Source organism: Pinus tabuliformis, chromosome 5_1 (assembly GCF_031772625.1).
Source record: "Pinus tabuliformis cultivar Carrire ecotype Pingquan chromosome 5_1, CPIR1, whole genome shotgun sequence".
Lineage (NCBI taxonomy): Eukaryota > Viridiplantae > Streptophyta > Pinopsida > Pinales > Pinaceae > Pinus > Pinus tabuliformis.
This window is the reverse complement of record NC_142305.1, coordinates 107452809-107465923: the sequence shown is the minus strand read 5'-3', so window position 1 is coordinate 107465923 and position 13115 is coordinate 107452809. Positions and strand designations below refer to the sequence as shown.

The window sequence follows — 13115 nt, the reverse complement described above, 5'->3', positions numbered from 1 at the left end:
CAGTATGGATGCAGCCATCTGTTCATAGTTAGTCTACTGTATAATGCATACAAAACTCCTCGCAGCCTGGATGGTGGAAACTAGATCCAGGGTCTTCATTTCTACTTCCCGAACATGTACGATTCTAACCATGCGAATAAATGAGTTGATGTCGAACATGGTAGAAACCACTTGATTACCAGTTAATGATGTAAACTGTTAACAAGCGTGAGAGAGACCACCAGTGATGTCAATGGTTCTCAAAGTGCCCAGTACAATCCATGAGATGTGAATGAATGAGTTGATGTCGAACATTTCACGGAATCCTTTGATCGAAAGTCAATGATGTAAACTGTCGTCAAAGGCGAGAAACCTGCCATTGATGCATGCATACTTCAAGGTACTGATGATTCCTAGGTCATCTTTCTAGATAATGTGCTGACGTCGATAGAAAGCGACCCGTTGCAGGAAAGCCCACAACACAAAATCATAGATCAAGTTGAAGAAATGTAGCTGTAAGGACTGACTCAGGGATGGTCAAAATGGATGACGAGTATTTTGCAGATGAATTTTTATTGCAGAGACCTCTTGAACACATAACGACACGACAGATGGCTTGGTGACATTTGACCCAAAGTTAATACCCGGCTAAAGGCTTTCAATGTGGTTTGATCAACTGTGAGGCAAAGGATTTCCCAACCCAGGTGAATGAAAAGTGTCGTGTTCAAGAGTGGTAATAAGGCTTCTTCTAAGACAAAGGATAACAAATGGGCTCATTTTTCTCTCTTTTCCCCCACCATTTCTGGCAAGTACCTCTTTATTTTTTACAAGCTTGAGGAGGATAACATATGCTTGATTATAAGCTCATCGCTCGGATGAGTCCAACTTAGTTTTGATTCGAACCCTAAGAAGGAGTGGTCCATTCCTGTTTGTAATCGAACAGGTCCTTTACTGTGAAATTTTAACGAGTCCAGTATAGGAGAAACTCAGCGTTTTTCATTTTTAGAGAGTCTGAAAAAACTTAAGAAGACTCTAGGTTGAACTTTTTCGTAAAGTTGTGTCTCCCAAGCCCGAAAAAGTATAAAATAATACTTGAGAGAACCGCTTGATCTTGCGACCAAGGAGTACTTTCATGATTAGTGTTTTTGACCTGAAAAGTAAAAATCGATCAAGGACACGTCGTTTTATTTCTAGTATCGAATTTGAAATGACAAAAATCCGGCAATCTTTTCCTGTTTTTACGGTCAGAAAAGGGCTATAAGGGGACCGTCTTTTAATTCCGTTTTAATGAGTTTAAAATAAACGCTCGACAATCTTTTCATATTTTAGGAGTCTGAAAAGGGCTTAAAAGAGAACTCCAAGGTTTCACTTTTTCGTAAGTTTTAACGAGTTCGAAAAAATGATAAAAATGTACTCATGGTTTTCATATTTTCATAAGTTTTAATGAGTTCGAAAAAATGATAAAAATGTACTCATATGGCCGACTTTCAATTTAAATTACGAGCAGGAAAAGACGGAAAGAACTCGGCATTTTCATTTTTTTTACGAGAATGAAAGATAGCAAAATAATCTCGGGATTTTCATGAGTTTAACGAGTCTTGAAAATAACTGAAATTGACTCGACATAGGTGTCATTTTTACAAAAGCTTGAAACAAAGAAAAATTATGCTTCAAAGTAGTTTCATTTTTACACAAGCTTGAAACAGAGAAAAAACTGTGCTTGATGCCCCCTAAGCATAAATGCTAGAGTGCATGCCCCCCTAGCTTCATTTTTTTCAACTAATTAGAAGCTAGATGGAATGAAGGTTCATGTACGAGATCGTTTGAAATACCCGACCTAAAATTACGTAAAAAACTGAAATAACTAACCTAAATATACAACTAAACATTTATGAGATCTAGTCAAACTCTCGACTCAATTAGGGGAGGATTTGTTTCATTTTTTAACGAGCTTGACACAGGAAAAGAACTATGCTCGGATTCGGTTTCATGTTTACGCAAGCTTGAAACGAAAAAACTATGCTTGTTATAAGTTTGCATGCCCCCAGCATAATGACGCAAATCAAGGTACATGCCCCCCAAGCTTCATTGCATTCAACCAGGTGGATGGAATGAAGCTTTACTTTCAAGATCTTGGAAAGACTTGTGGGAGTTGTTTCAATTTTTAGTGAGGTTGACACAGGAAAAGAACTATCCTCAAAACCCTTGTTTCATTTTTTAAACGAGCTTGACACAAGATAAGGAACTATGCTTGTAACTACTCTCTACAATCTACCTAACAAAAACTCTACCCTAAAAACCTTGATTCATTTTTAACGAGCTTGACACAAGACAGGGAACTATGCTCTAAAATCCTTGATTCATTTTTTAATGAGCTTGACACAAGACAAGGAACTATGCTCATGACTACTCTCTACAATCTACCTACTTAACCTATCCTTGTTTCATTTTTTAACGAGCTTGACACAAGACAAGGAACTATGCTCAAAAAGTTCGGAGGCCCCCAGTATAATGATGCAAAGCAAGGTACATTCCCCCTAGGCTTCATTGCATTCAACCAGATGGATGGAATGAAGGTTTACTTTCAATATTTAACTTGAAAAGGGAGTTGTTTCATTTTTAAGGAGGTTGACACAAGAAAAGAACTATCCTCATACCTGATTCATTTTCTAACGAGGTTGACTCAGTAACAGGAACTATCCTCATACCTGATTCATTTTTTAATGAGGTTGACTCAGTAACAGGAACTATCCTCAAAACCCTACTTTCTACAATCTACCTACATATCCTAAAATCTACCTGATTCATTTTTTAATGAGGTTGACTCAGTAAAAGAACTATCCTCATGCTAGCCTGTTTCATTTTTTAATTAGGTTGATACAGGAAAAAACTATCCTCGTACACACTGATTCATTTTTTAACGAGGTTGACACAGTAAAAGGAACTTTCCTCACACACATTGATCATGGCTTCCAACTGGAAGAAAGACATGTCAATGGACACACCTTGATCATGGCTTCCAAAAGGTCTTCATCAGAAGGAAGAATAGTTCTCTAGAAGGAACACATGTCAAGGGACTCAAAAGGGATAAGAACATCGTGTTCAAGTAATCCCATAGAGTTTTCCATGTCAATTACCGGATCTAAATCAAAGGAAGATGAGCAAACAGCAAGAGGCTCACTTACATCGGTAACTGAAAACATGGGACCAGCTGCCACATAATTAACCCGTGGTAGGGTAGATACCACTTTAGAATCAGGAATATTTAGGGGTGTCATATTATTGGTAGTTGAAACAAGACTAGGGAATGAAAGCTGGTCTACAGTCACAATATTTCCATTGTGAGGGAAAGACATCATGCAAAAGAGTGTCGATACGACAACTTTCATTGCATAAACATAGTCTCGCCCAAGGAGTAAATTGAAATCCAAGGGACCTCGAACTACCATAAGATCAATATAGACAGTTTTACCTTCCAAGGTAATAGAAAACTTAGGAAGGATCCCTAAAGGTTCACTAATGGTTTTGTTAAAAGCTTTCAGATTCTGCGTAATAGGCGCAAGCTGAGGGGAACCCAAAGCTTTCCAAACAGTTGAGGATAAAATACTAACATAAGCACCTTCATCTACCTGAGTACAATGTATGTCCCTACCACCAGCCTTGACAATGATTTGGAAAGGGATGGAGGAAGGAAGACGAGGTTCTGTCAGTCTATTCCAATCAAAGGAAAGGACCTCAGTACTTGGAGGGGGTTCTGTAGAAACAGGTGAAATGCCCCCCGGCGTAGAAGAATCTGATGTAACAAGAAGAACCTAAGCGGTATGAAGTTCACTCTCTAAATGTAAAGTGGGATCGATCGAATGTGAAATTGAATCGACCACTTGATCAACTAATGGATCATCAACCTGAGTGACATGAGTTTCACTCTCCAATGGAAGAGTGTGATCGACTGTACTTGAATTTAGATCAATCACTCCATCAGTTGACGGTAGGTTGGGAGAAAGTTTACGGTAACCAGTTGGAAATTCTTGCGGTGGAACGGTAAGGTTTTCCAACAATGTTGAGGATTCATCCATGTGAGGGCAAATGTGAGTTTGATGACTCCCTTTGCATAACTTACAAGGAAACCTAACTTTACCCTTTTTCCCAAGAACCTGACTATCACTGGTTGATGGATCAACAGACAGTTGATGAGATTTTTCTGACCATACTTCCAAGACCTTTGGAATACCAGGACAATTGACAAGGAAGTGGTCACCCTTACAAAGCCTGCAAGGGTATTTGGGTTTACGATGCATGTCGAAATTTTCCTCAACACAACTAACACTTACAGCCATGGTTGGTTGGTTGACTTCATTTTTATCTTGCTTCTTCTTCTTCTTCTTCTTCTTCTTCCCTTTCTTCTTCTTCTTAGACACCTGGTTACTAGCATCAAGGCTTTTACCAGGCGAAGAGGAAGAAATGGAGGAAGAAAAATTAGGCGAAGAAGGTAAAGGGTCAACAGAAGGTTGGTGATGTTGAGATGGTGAACTCTGTTGAGGTGAAGCATCCGGTTGAGATGGAACAATTGGAGTATTTTGGGCCAACAAAGTTGAAAATAACCATATCGGTAAACCTATTGTAAATCCAGGTAATGACAAAGTAGCCATATAAGGAGGACCAAAATTTCCAAAGTAAGGAAAAGTACTAGGATTCTCATTAGGATGGGTTCCTAGGTTGGTAAATTCAGGAACATTTGCCATTATATTCAACTTCAGTGAATTTTATTAACACTTTAAAACTAAAATTAAGAATTCACAATTCACACTTAACACTTAAAATTCAAAATTCACACGTATGGTCTCTAAAAGTAAAACAAACAAATTAACACGCACTATCAAATCTAGGAGTCAAACCACACACAAATAGTAGCCTTCCGGACCGAAAACACTAGTTGGTGATGAAATCCAACATCGCAGAATTCAGTACAGAAGTGGCGGGTGGAACAGTTACCCCGACAACCTGCTTAATGAATAGACTGGACCAAGTTCCTCCACTTTAACCGTCTCGAGTGAAGTGAACCCCCCAGAAAATCCAAGTGAGTCTAGCCGACGTCTGCTCCAGGTACAGTGGGATCTTCCCTCCACTGTCACCTCGGGTAGAACCCTAAAGATAATGGTCACTAAGGTCACCAACAGCAACAAATATACTTGGGGGAATAGTCTACGACCTGATAGCACGCAAGGGCAGAGTAACAAGCTCAATCCCCTTGCCGGCTCCTTGACAATAATCCAAGGTTTACCGACAAGTGACCCCAGGCTCCTCGACAATAATCCGAGGTTTACTGTTTGTAGTACGTGTGTATCTGGCGTCTTTCCCAATGAAGGAGGATTGATCCCCTCACTGGTTCGGACACGGTCTCGTGCTTCTCCTTTAAGAGGAGCTTTCCCAGAGCATAAATGTAACACCTAGATTTATCCTACCACAAGATGAGCTACTTGTTTGGTTTTACTGTCTTGGAGAGTTAATTACTCTCCTACTCCAAGACACTAGCCTGATCTATGTTGGTGTTTCAGAGCCCTAGAAATGTAAAAATTACTAGATGAATTTTAATTAAGCGTTGTGTTATTAAGGCTGTTATTACTCAAATGGGTAAATGGATATGAAACCAATGGTGTTATGACCCGACTCAACTGAATGCAATCGAATATGATAATGTGATCTTTTCAATTCGATGAATCCTAATTAAAGTAAGGAGAGAGTTTCCATTCACTTCCAACAATGCAAAAAATTGATCACTAAGAGAAAATATAACAAATTCTCTAATGCACTAATTTTATCAAGAAAAACTACTGCAAATCAATTCCAAACCATTTTTTTATTTTTATTTTTTTGTAAATTCAAATCAAAGAAAACTGATCTAAATCTACGATTAATCTTTCAGAATGTAAACTATGCAATTGTAATCTATGCACAATTCACTTGAAAAGTATGCAAATGTAATCTATGCACATTTTTCATTCATATTCTGAAAATGAGAATTCTAATTATGCAAATGTGATCTATGCAAGAGAATTCTCAAACACAAGATGATTCTAATGTAATCTAAGAACCAATCAAGTGCAAGTCGAGAAAATTGGGTGAGAGTTCCAAAGATCAAAACATAAAAACACTCAAAGGCGATTAACACTCATACACAATTTACAAAAACAAGAGCAAAAAGATGAAAAATTGTGAAAAGACTGAGACAAACCTCCAAGTAATGACCAAAGGAAATCAAATTAAGAATTTATCAAAAAAGAGACTCAAAACACCCAATTGATGAAAGCTTAAAGCAGGAATGCCAATGAAATTAGCTTAGGTGAAGATTTATGGCAGTAACCAGTGGATCTGGGCAGAAAAACAAATTAAAAACAAAATGTAAAAGGCAAAAAAGAAGGAAAATGAAATTTTCTTAGTTTTGACAGGGGTACGCAGGCGACCTGTTTACACAGGTGCTGGTACGCTCTGTGCACAAAGATACAGTGCGTATCGGTACGCACTGTGCTCCACTCAGAGGCTGCGTACTTCTAGCAAAACAAAGAAAAACTAAAATCTAATTTAACCCTAAGCTAGCCCACCCAAATACATAGTCAGACAGCCAAAAACCAGAAAACAAATAACTTTTCTCAGATCAAAAGTTTGATACAAAGGAAAAAACATTCACATCAATGGATTCCCCAGTGGAGTCGCCATTTTGTCACATGGAAAGAGTCGTTAGTGCGGACACATCCGACCTCCCTAGAAGCCTAAGACTTTCTAGTGACAAACAAGACAAATAAGAGCAATCCTTCACTAAATATGCCTTTACAATATGAGAAATCAAGTGTTTAGATCCTACCTGTAATCCAACGCTGTTGTAGTAGTCCAGCTTCGTTGATCCGGATGAGCTCCTCCTTCCCTTCGAAACCTGCATTCACTAACAATCAAATGATTAAATAGCACCTGAATATCACATAAAATAAAACGTATTTAACATATAGACCAAGGCGTATATGAAACAACTCATAAATAACAAATTGTTGAGAAGAATGGACTAATTTGTATTAAAAGGTAACAAAAGGAACCATTACAACCTAAGCCTTGGTGTTGTGCAGGTCCTTCCCAGGGTCCACAAGAGTTCTCCTTTACTCTGATCAGCTCACCCACTTCCAAATGAAACAAGCAAAGATGGTAATCTCTCCTCACAAGCTTCTACAAGGAAGTCCTAATTCCAGCAGCATCTACCCTTAGGAATGTTCAGCTTTCAACCTCTCTCCCTTTGGCCCAATGCCTATATTTATAGTGCTCTAGAGGAAGTTATTCAGGTCCACCATCAATGGGATAAGCCCCTCTTTGGATGGGATAGCTCCCCTCTTGATGGGATAAGTTCCTCTTTGGTAGGGATACATGAACCATCTAGAGGCGCTTCATACACGTCAAACAAGCTTCTAGAATGCTCCAGAAATGACCACAAGTAACTTTTTTGGAGTGAAACTTGCGCCTTTTGACCTTTACAGGAGTACGCACCCATTGCTTTACATACAGAGCGTACAAGTACGCAGGTATTGTGAACTTGGGGTGCGTACACGCAGGTAAGGCTAAGAGACACTGCGTACCCAGAGATATATAGATTTTTAATGACTTTCTCTCTTTCTTGGAGTTTGACATGGAGAGCATAGGTATGAGGCTTGCCAAGGAGGATAGTATGACAGTTGATGGAGCCATACTAACTGCAAATAGTCATGGTGACAAATTTTAGTGTAACACAAGTCTTTGAAAGTGATACACAGATAAATAACTTCCTGACTTTGAAGGAAGAATTCTCCAGCATCAACATTGATACAAGCATTGTGGATGATCAAAAATAGATAGACAGAATTGAGCAGAATATATCAACTGAAACAGCAAGTCTGATTTTGCATCCAACTACTTTTAATGACAAGAATGTACAACAACTGAAGCAAACATATTTTGATGAAATAGCTGAGGGAGAAGCTGAAGTAATCGAACTAAAAGACAATTTTCTTCCCACAGGTTTAACCCCTTTGGAGGATTTATTCGATTCAAATGACATTTCAAGGAAGCCAAAAATACAACCACTGAATGCTGAAATTGAGGACTGTAACATTGGAACCACACAAAATCCCAAAATGGTAAAACTCTCCAAAGCCTTGCCTGCTGATCAGAAATTGAAATACATAGACTTCTTTAAGGAATTCCAAGATGTGTTTGCTTGGAGTTATGAGGACCTCAAGTCCTATGATATTTCAGTTATCCAACATACTATACCTTTGAAAGAAAATCAAAAACTGTTTAAACAAAAGCTTAGAAGGGTGAACCCGGTCCTTCTTCCCTTAATTGAAAAGGAAGTTAAACGAATGTATGAGGCAGGAATCATAGCTCCAATTAGGTTCTCAGAGTGGATTTCAAATCTAGTGCCTACTAGGAAGAAAACGGGAGAGATAAGACTGTGTGTTGACTTAAGAAATTTGAACAAAGTCTCTCTCAAAGACCATTACCCCTTACCAAAAAAAGGGTAGTAGGAACCTCTAGGATCTCATTGTTAGATGGATTCTCAGGATTCAATCAGATTTTAGTGCACCCAGATGATCAAGACAAAACTGCCTTTACAATGCCTTGGGGAACCTTCAAATATGTGAAAATGCCTTTTGGGCTTAAAAATGCAGGGTCCACTTTTCAAAGAGCAATGGACATAGCCTTTACCAAAGAAATCCATGATTTCCTAGTCATATACCTTAATGATCTTACTGCCTTTTCAAAATCAGACCAAGAACACTTAGAACACTTGAGGCAAGTTTTCCTAATTTGCAGAAAATATGGTATATCATTGAATCCAAAGAAATCACTGTTTGGCCTAGAGGAAGGCAAGCTCCTAGGTCACATAATTTCAAAAGATGGCATTAGGATCGACCTGAACAGAATTCAAGCTATCCTTCAAGTGCCTCATCCAAGAAACATCAAAGAACTACAAGCTTTTCTAGGGAAGATTAACTTCTTGAGAAGATTCATTCCTAATTTGGCCGAGCTCATAAGACTGTTAAACAATATGCTGAAGAAAGATTCTAAAGTCAAGTGGACCATGGAAGCCAAACAAGCCTTTGAGGACATCAAAAGAGCTTTGACAAATAGACCAGTCCTCACAAGTCCCAGGCTTGATAGAGATTTCATTATTTTTTCCTTTGCATCTGAGCATACAATTGATGTTGTCCTATTGCAAAAAGATGACCAAGGGTGTGAGAAGCCCATTGCTTTATTCAGAAAAGCTCTTAGAGATGCTCCCTTATAATATTAGATCATGGAAAAGCAAGCTTATGCCCTGGTAAAGGCCATCAAGGATTTTAGAATTTACATTCTATACTCTCATGTGATTGCCTATGTCCCAAATGCTGTGGTTAAAGACATTTTAACTCAAGAAGGAATTGAAGGAAAAAGGAGCAAATGGATTGCCAATATCTTAGAATATGACATTGAAATCAAGCTTACAAAACTGATAAAAGGACAAGGGCTAGCCAAACTGATGACTGAAACCAATTTCCAAGCCCTTGATATCAATGAACGGGACAACGAACAGGAGATGGCGACTCCACAGATCAAACAATCCCTTTTACAATCCCCTTGGTACGCTGATATATGTTTTGTATTGTTAAACCTGCAAGCTCCTCCAGGGTTGTCTAGAACTAAAAAGAGATTCTTGAAAATGAGGGCATCAAAGTTTTGCATTATAGACAATGTTTTGTTTTGGAAAAATCATGAAGGAATTTTACTTAATTGCCTAACATTGGATGAAACTGACAATGTCCTCAAAGAATTTCATGCAGGCAAATGTGGAGGACACTTATACTGGAAATCAACAGTTGACAAAATCCTAAGGGCTGTATTTTATTGGCCCTCCCTGTTTTTTGATGTGAAAAAATTTGTAATGTGTTGTCATAGATGTCAGATCTTTGAAGGCAAGAGAAAGCTGTTACCTTTACCACTCAAATCTATTTCAACTGAAAGACCATTTCAGCAATGGGGCTTAGACTTCATAGGTGAAATCCACCCTTCATCCTCTGGCCAACACAGGTGGATATTGACTACCACAGACTATTTTACCAAGTGGATAGAAGCCATCCCTTGTAGGCAAGCCAATGACTCTATTATCATGCAATTCTTAGAAAAACATCTTGTCTAGATTTGGTTGTCCAGATAAAATTATTACAGACAATGATACTGCTTTCAAATCCAAAAAAATGATCAAATTTTGCCACAAATACCACATGACCTTGGGCCATTCCACAGCCTATTACCCTCAAGGCAATGGCCTAGCTGAGTCCTCCAACAAAAGCCTCATCAACATCATCAAAAAGGTCTTAGAGGAGAACAAAAAGAATTGTCATAAGAAGGTGGTAAATGCACTATGGGTAGACAGGTTGACCACTAAAAGATCTATTGGTATAAGTCCTTATGAATTGGTTTATGGAATGGAGGCCAGATTTCCTTCATCTTTGGGAATCCCTGTGATCAAGTTACTACAAGAGATACAAGCAGAGCCTAATGATATTCAAAGAAGGATCAATCAAACTATTCACTTGCAGCAGACAAGAGAAGAAGTATATCAGAGAACCTAGGTCCTACAAGATAAACTCAAGAAGATATTTGATAAAAGAACAAAAGCTGAATATTTCTTCATAGGAAACAAGGTGTTGAGATGGGACTCCAGGAGGGAAGATAAAGGGAAACATGGCAAGTTTGATTTCCTATGGAAGGGGCCATATATTATTCAAGTTGTACAAGGTAATAACACTTATTTTTTGAAAAGTTTGGATGGCACAAATACTGAAGAAGGCCCAGTCAATGGGAGAATGCTCAAACATTATTTTGATCCCCTTTGATGAACACAACATAGCTATATATTGTACATAAATATTTGTACTTCAAGCATTTTTATTTACAGCGGTTAGATAAGGAACCAAATGCAACAAATTTTGAAGAGAAATCAGGGAACTGCATCACCTTTTGATGTGCATTTTGAGTCCACCATAAGAAATCAAGAAAAGGACTTGGGAAGGCTAAAGATGTTGATAAGCAATCAGAAAAATCAGCAAATATTGAGCTGTAGTTTTGCACAGAGCAGCTCAAAAAGGTACTACATGCAGGTTACAAAGATTCAGATCATTGGTCTCCAAGAGAAGGGAGTTTTAGGCTACAACAAAAGTTGAAAAATAAGGCTATCTGACCTGCTGTTCTTGGCCTTTCACAAGGAAAGGCCATCCCCAAGTGGAGCCACTGTTAGGTTCCTATACCAATAGGTTTCATTTTTCATGATTGACCTGGGAAGTGCCAAATATGTTCATCTTTTCATGCTGCAAAGGTTCCATATTTTGTAAGAGCATTAGAAGAAAATTAAAATATGTAAAGAGGGTATGCCCTAGAAGAATTATTAAAGGGTAAAAAGAGTAAATTGGTCAGAAAAAATGATAGAAATGAACCCCAAAGAAAGACCAGGAAAGTGGCTAGCCAAAATGCCACTACTAGCTTGATGGATGGCCCAATAGTTCAATCTGGACCATGCCATGTTTTAAATTGCTTGTTCTAGACTAGAGAATGAATACCTGTCCAAACAGTTCAAGCTTGGCAGATGAGTAGATAGGCAGAGAAATGAAGGAGCCCAACTGCCTAATCTGGGCCCTTGGAAGAAATAAGGGTAGGTTTAGATAGGAGGGCAGTCAAAAGAAAAGGGGATAATCAGGGTTTGCAAGTCTAAGTGCACCCATTCAAGAGGAAGAAAAAATGTTAGGTGTATTAGGCTGGGTAGGTAGTTTGAGGTTGCAGAAGCAGGGTTTTGATCTCTTTTTTGTATGGTTAAACAAAACTTGTCTCATCAATGACAGAAGTGTCAAAGCAGTTGTTTGGTGGCAGAACTTTGGAAGCATGTCTAATTCCCCTTTCAACCCCCATAAATCACTCACTAACATCCCCTCAAGGACCTTGGGATCTGCCCAACAAGTCCTGCTTTCACCTCAGTCTTGCAAAATATCAAGTCAAGTTTTGGCTCTCTCAATGAAAAGAAGCCATATTTCTTGTGTAAAATCACTCCTTTACATTCCATTCACTTCCTATGTCTAAGTTTCAGTTCATAAAGTTATCCTCTCCCCTACTCTTTCATCTCACAAACTCATATTAGCTTCTAATTCAATTATATAGCTCCCTAACTACTTTCCCATCCCTATTGCTACAAAAAACTATATAAAATCCCAAAAAGTATTACATATCCTACCCTATAGCACTATAGCTATGTAACATAGTCTTGGGAGATATTAGTCGATTTGGGACTAATATGAACCTTTCCGCGTCCTAACCTGGAGTTAATGTAACCTCTGGTTAAATTAACAACCGTTTCCCACCTCTTCGCTCATTAAAATTTGTTATTACACCCTCCACATTCATTTTTAAAAGTTTGGTGTTTAAATGTTTATTAAACATTAAACTCTGGCACGCATAACCCTAAACCCACTTAACCAAAGTTTTCCCCCACCATATTCTGAATAATATTAAAATATGCAGGCGGGTCCCCACGTCGTATCACTCCACCATGTACGCATCTCGTCAACCGTTGATCTGTGCCCTGCAAATCCGACGGCCCAGGTTGATTTTGGAGCCGCCCCTACGTACGGGAGTTAGCGTCTGATAGCACGGCGGTTTTCCCGTCGTACAAAAGAGGCATGTCCACTTTTGATTGTGTCAGGAGGGCTCTAACATATACCGCCCCCATACCAAAGGTAGTCCGATAAAACCGTTTACCGCCTTCTGTCTTTGTGCCACGTCCCCATGACGTCACCTCCGCATCAACCTGCCGCTGCTCCGTGTCACCGCCACCTCGTCTGCCTGCGTCCCTATCCTGCCACTGTGTCCTGTGCCACGTCATCGCCCCAGTCAACTGCCACATCACCTTGTCGTACCCGAGACCCGCCGATGATGTCATGCTGATGTCATCGCAGAAAAGCGCCAAAAGCGCCAAATATGCCAAAATTTTCATAAAAACACACATTTCGACCATTGTAAGTCATTTTCATTGGACAATTTGGGAGCTCTGTGCATGCTGTTTTACGTTGTTTATCCACCCAAGTGCAAAT

General features: G+C 39.0%; 1 pseudogene; it reads right to left on the bottom strand.

Moving 5' to 3' along the window:
- Positions 1 to 12907, bottom strand: part of LOC149163654 (uncharacterized) — a 185326-nt pseudogene extending 172419 nt beyond the window's left edge.
- Between the last annotated feature and the right edge of the window lie 208 nt (positions 12908 to 13115).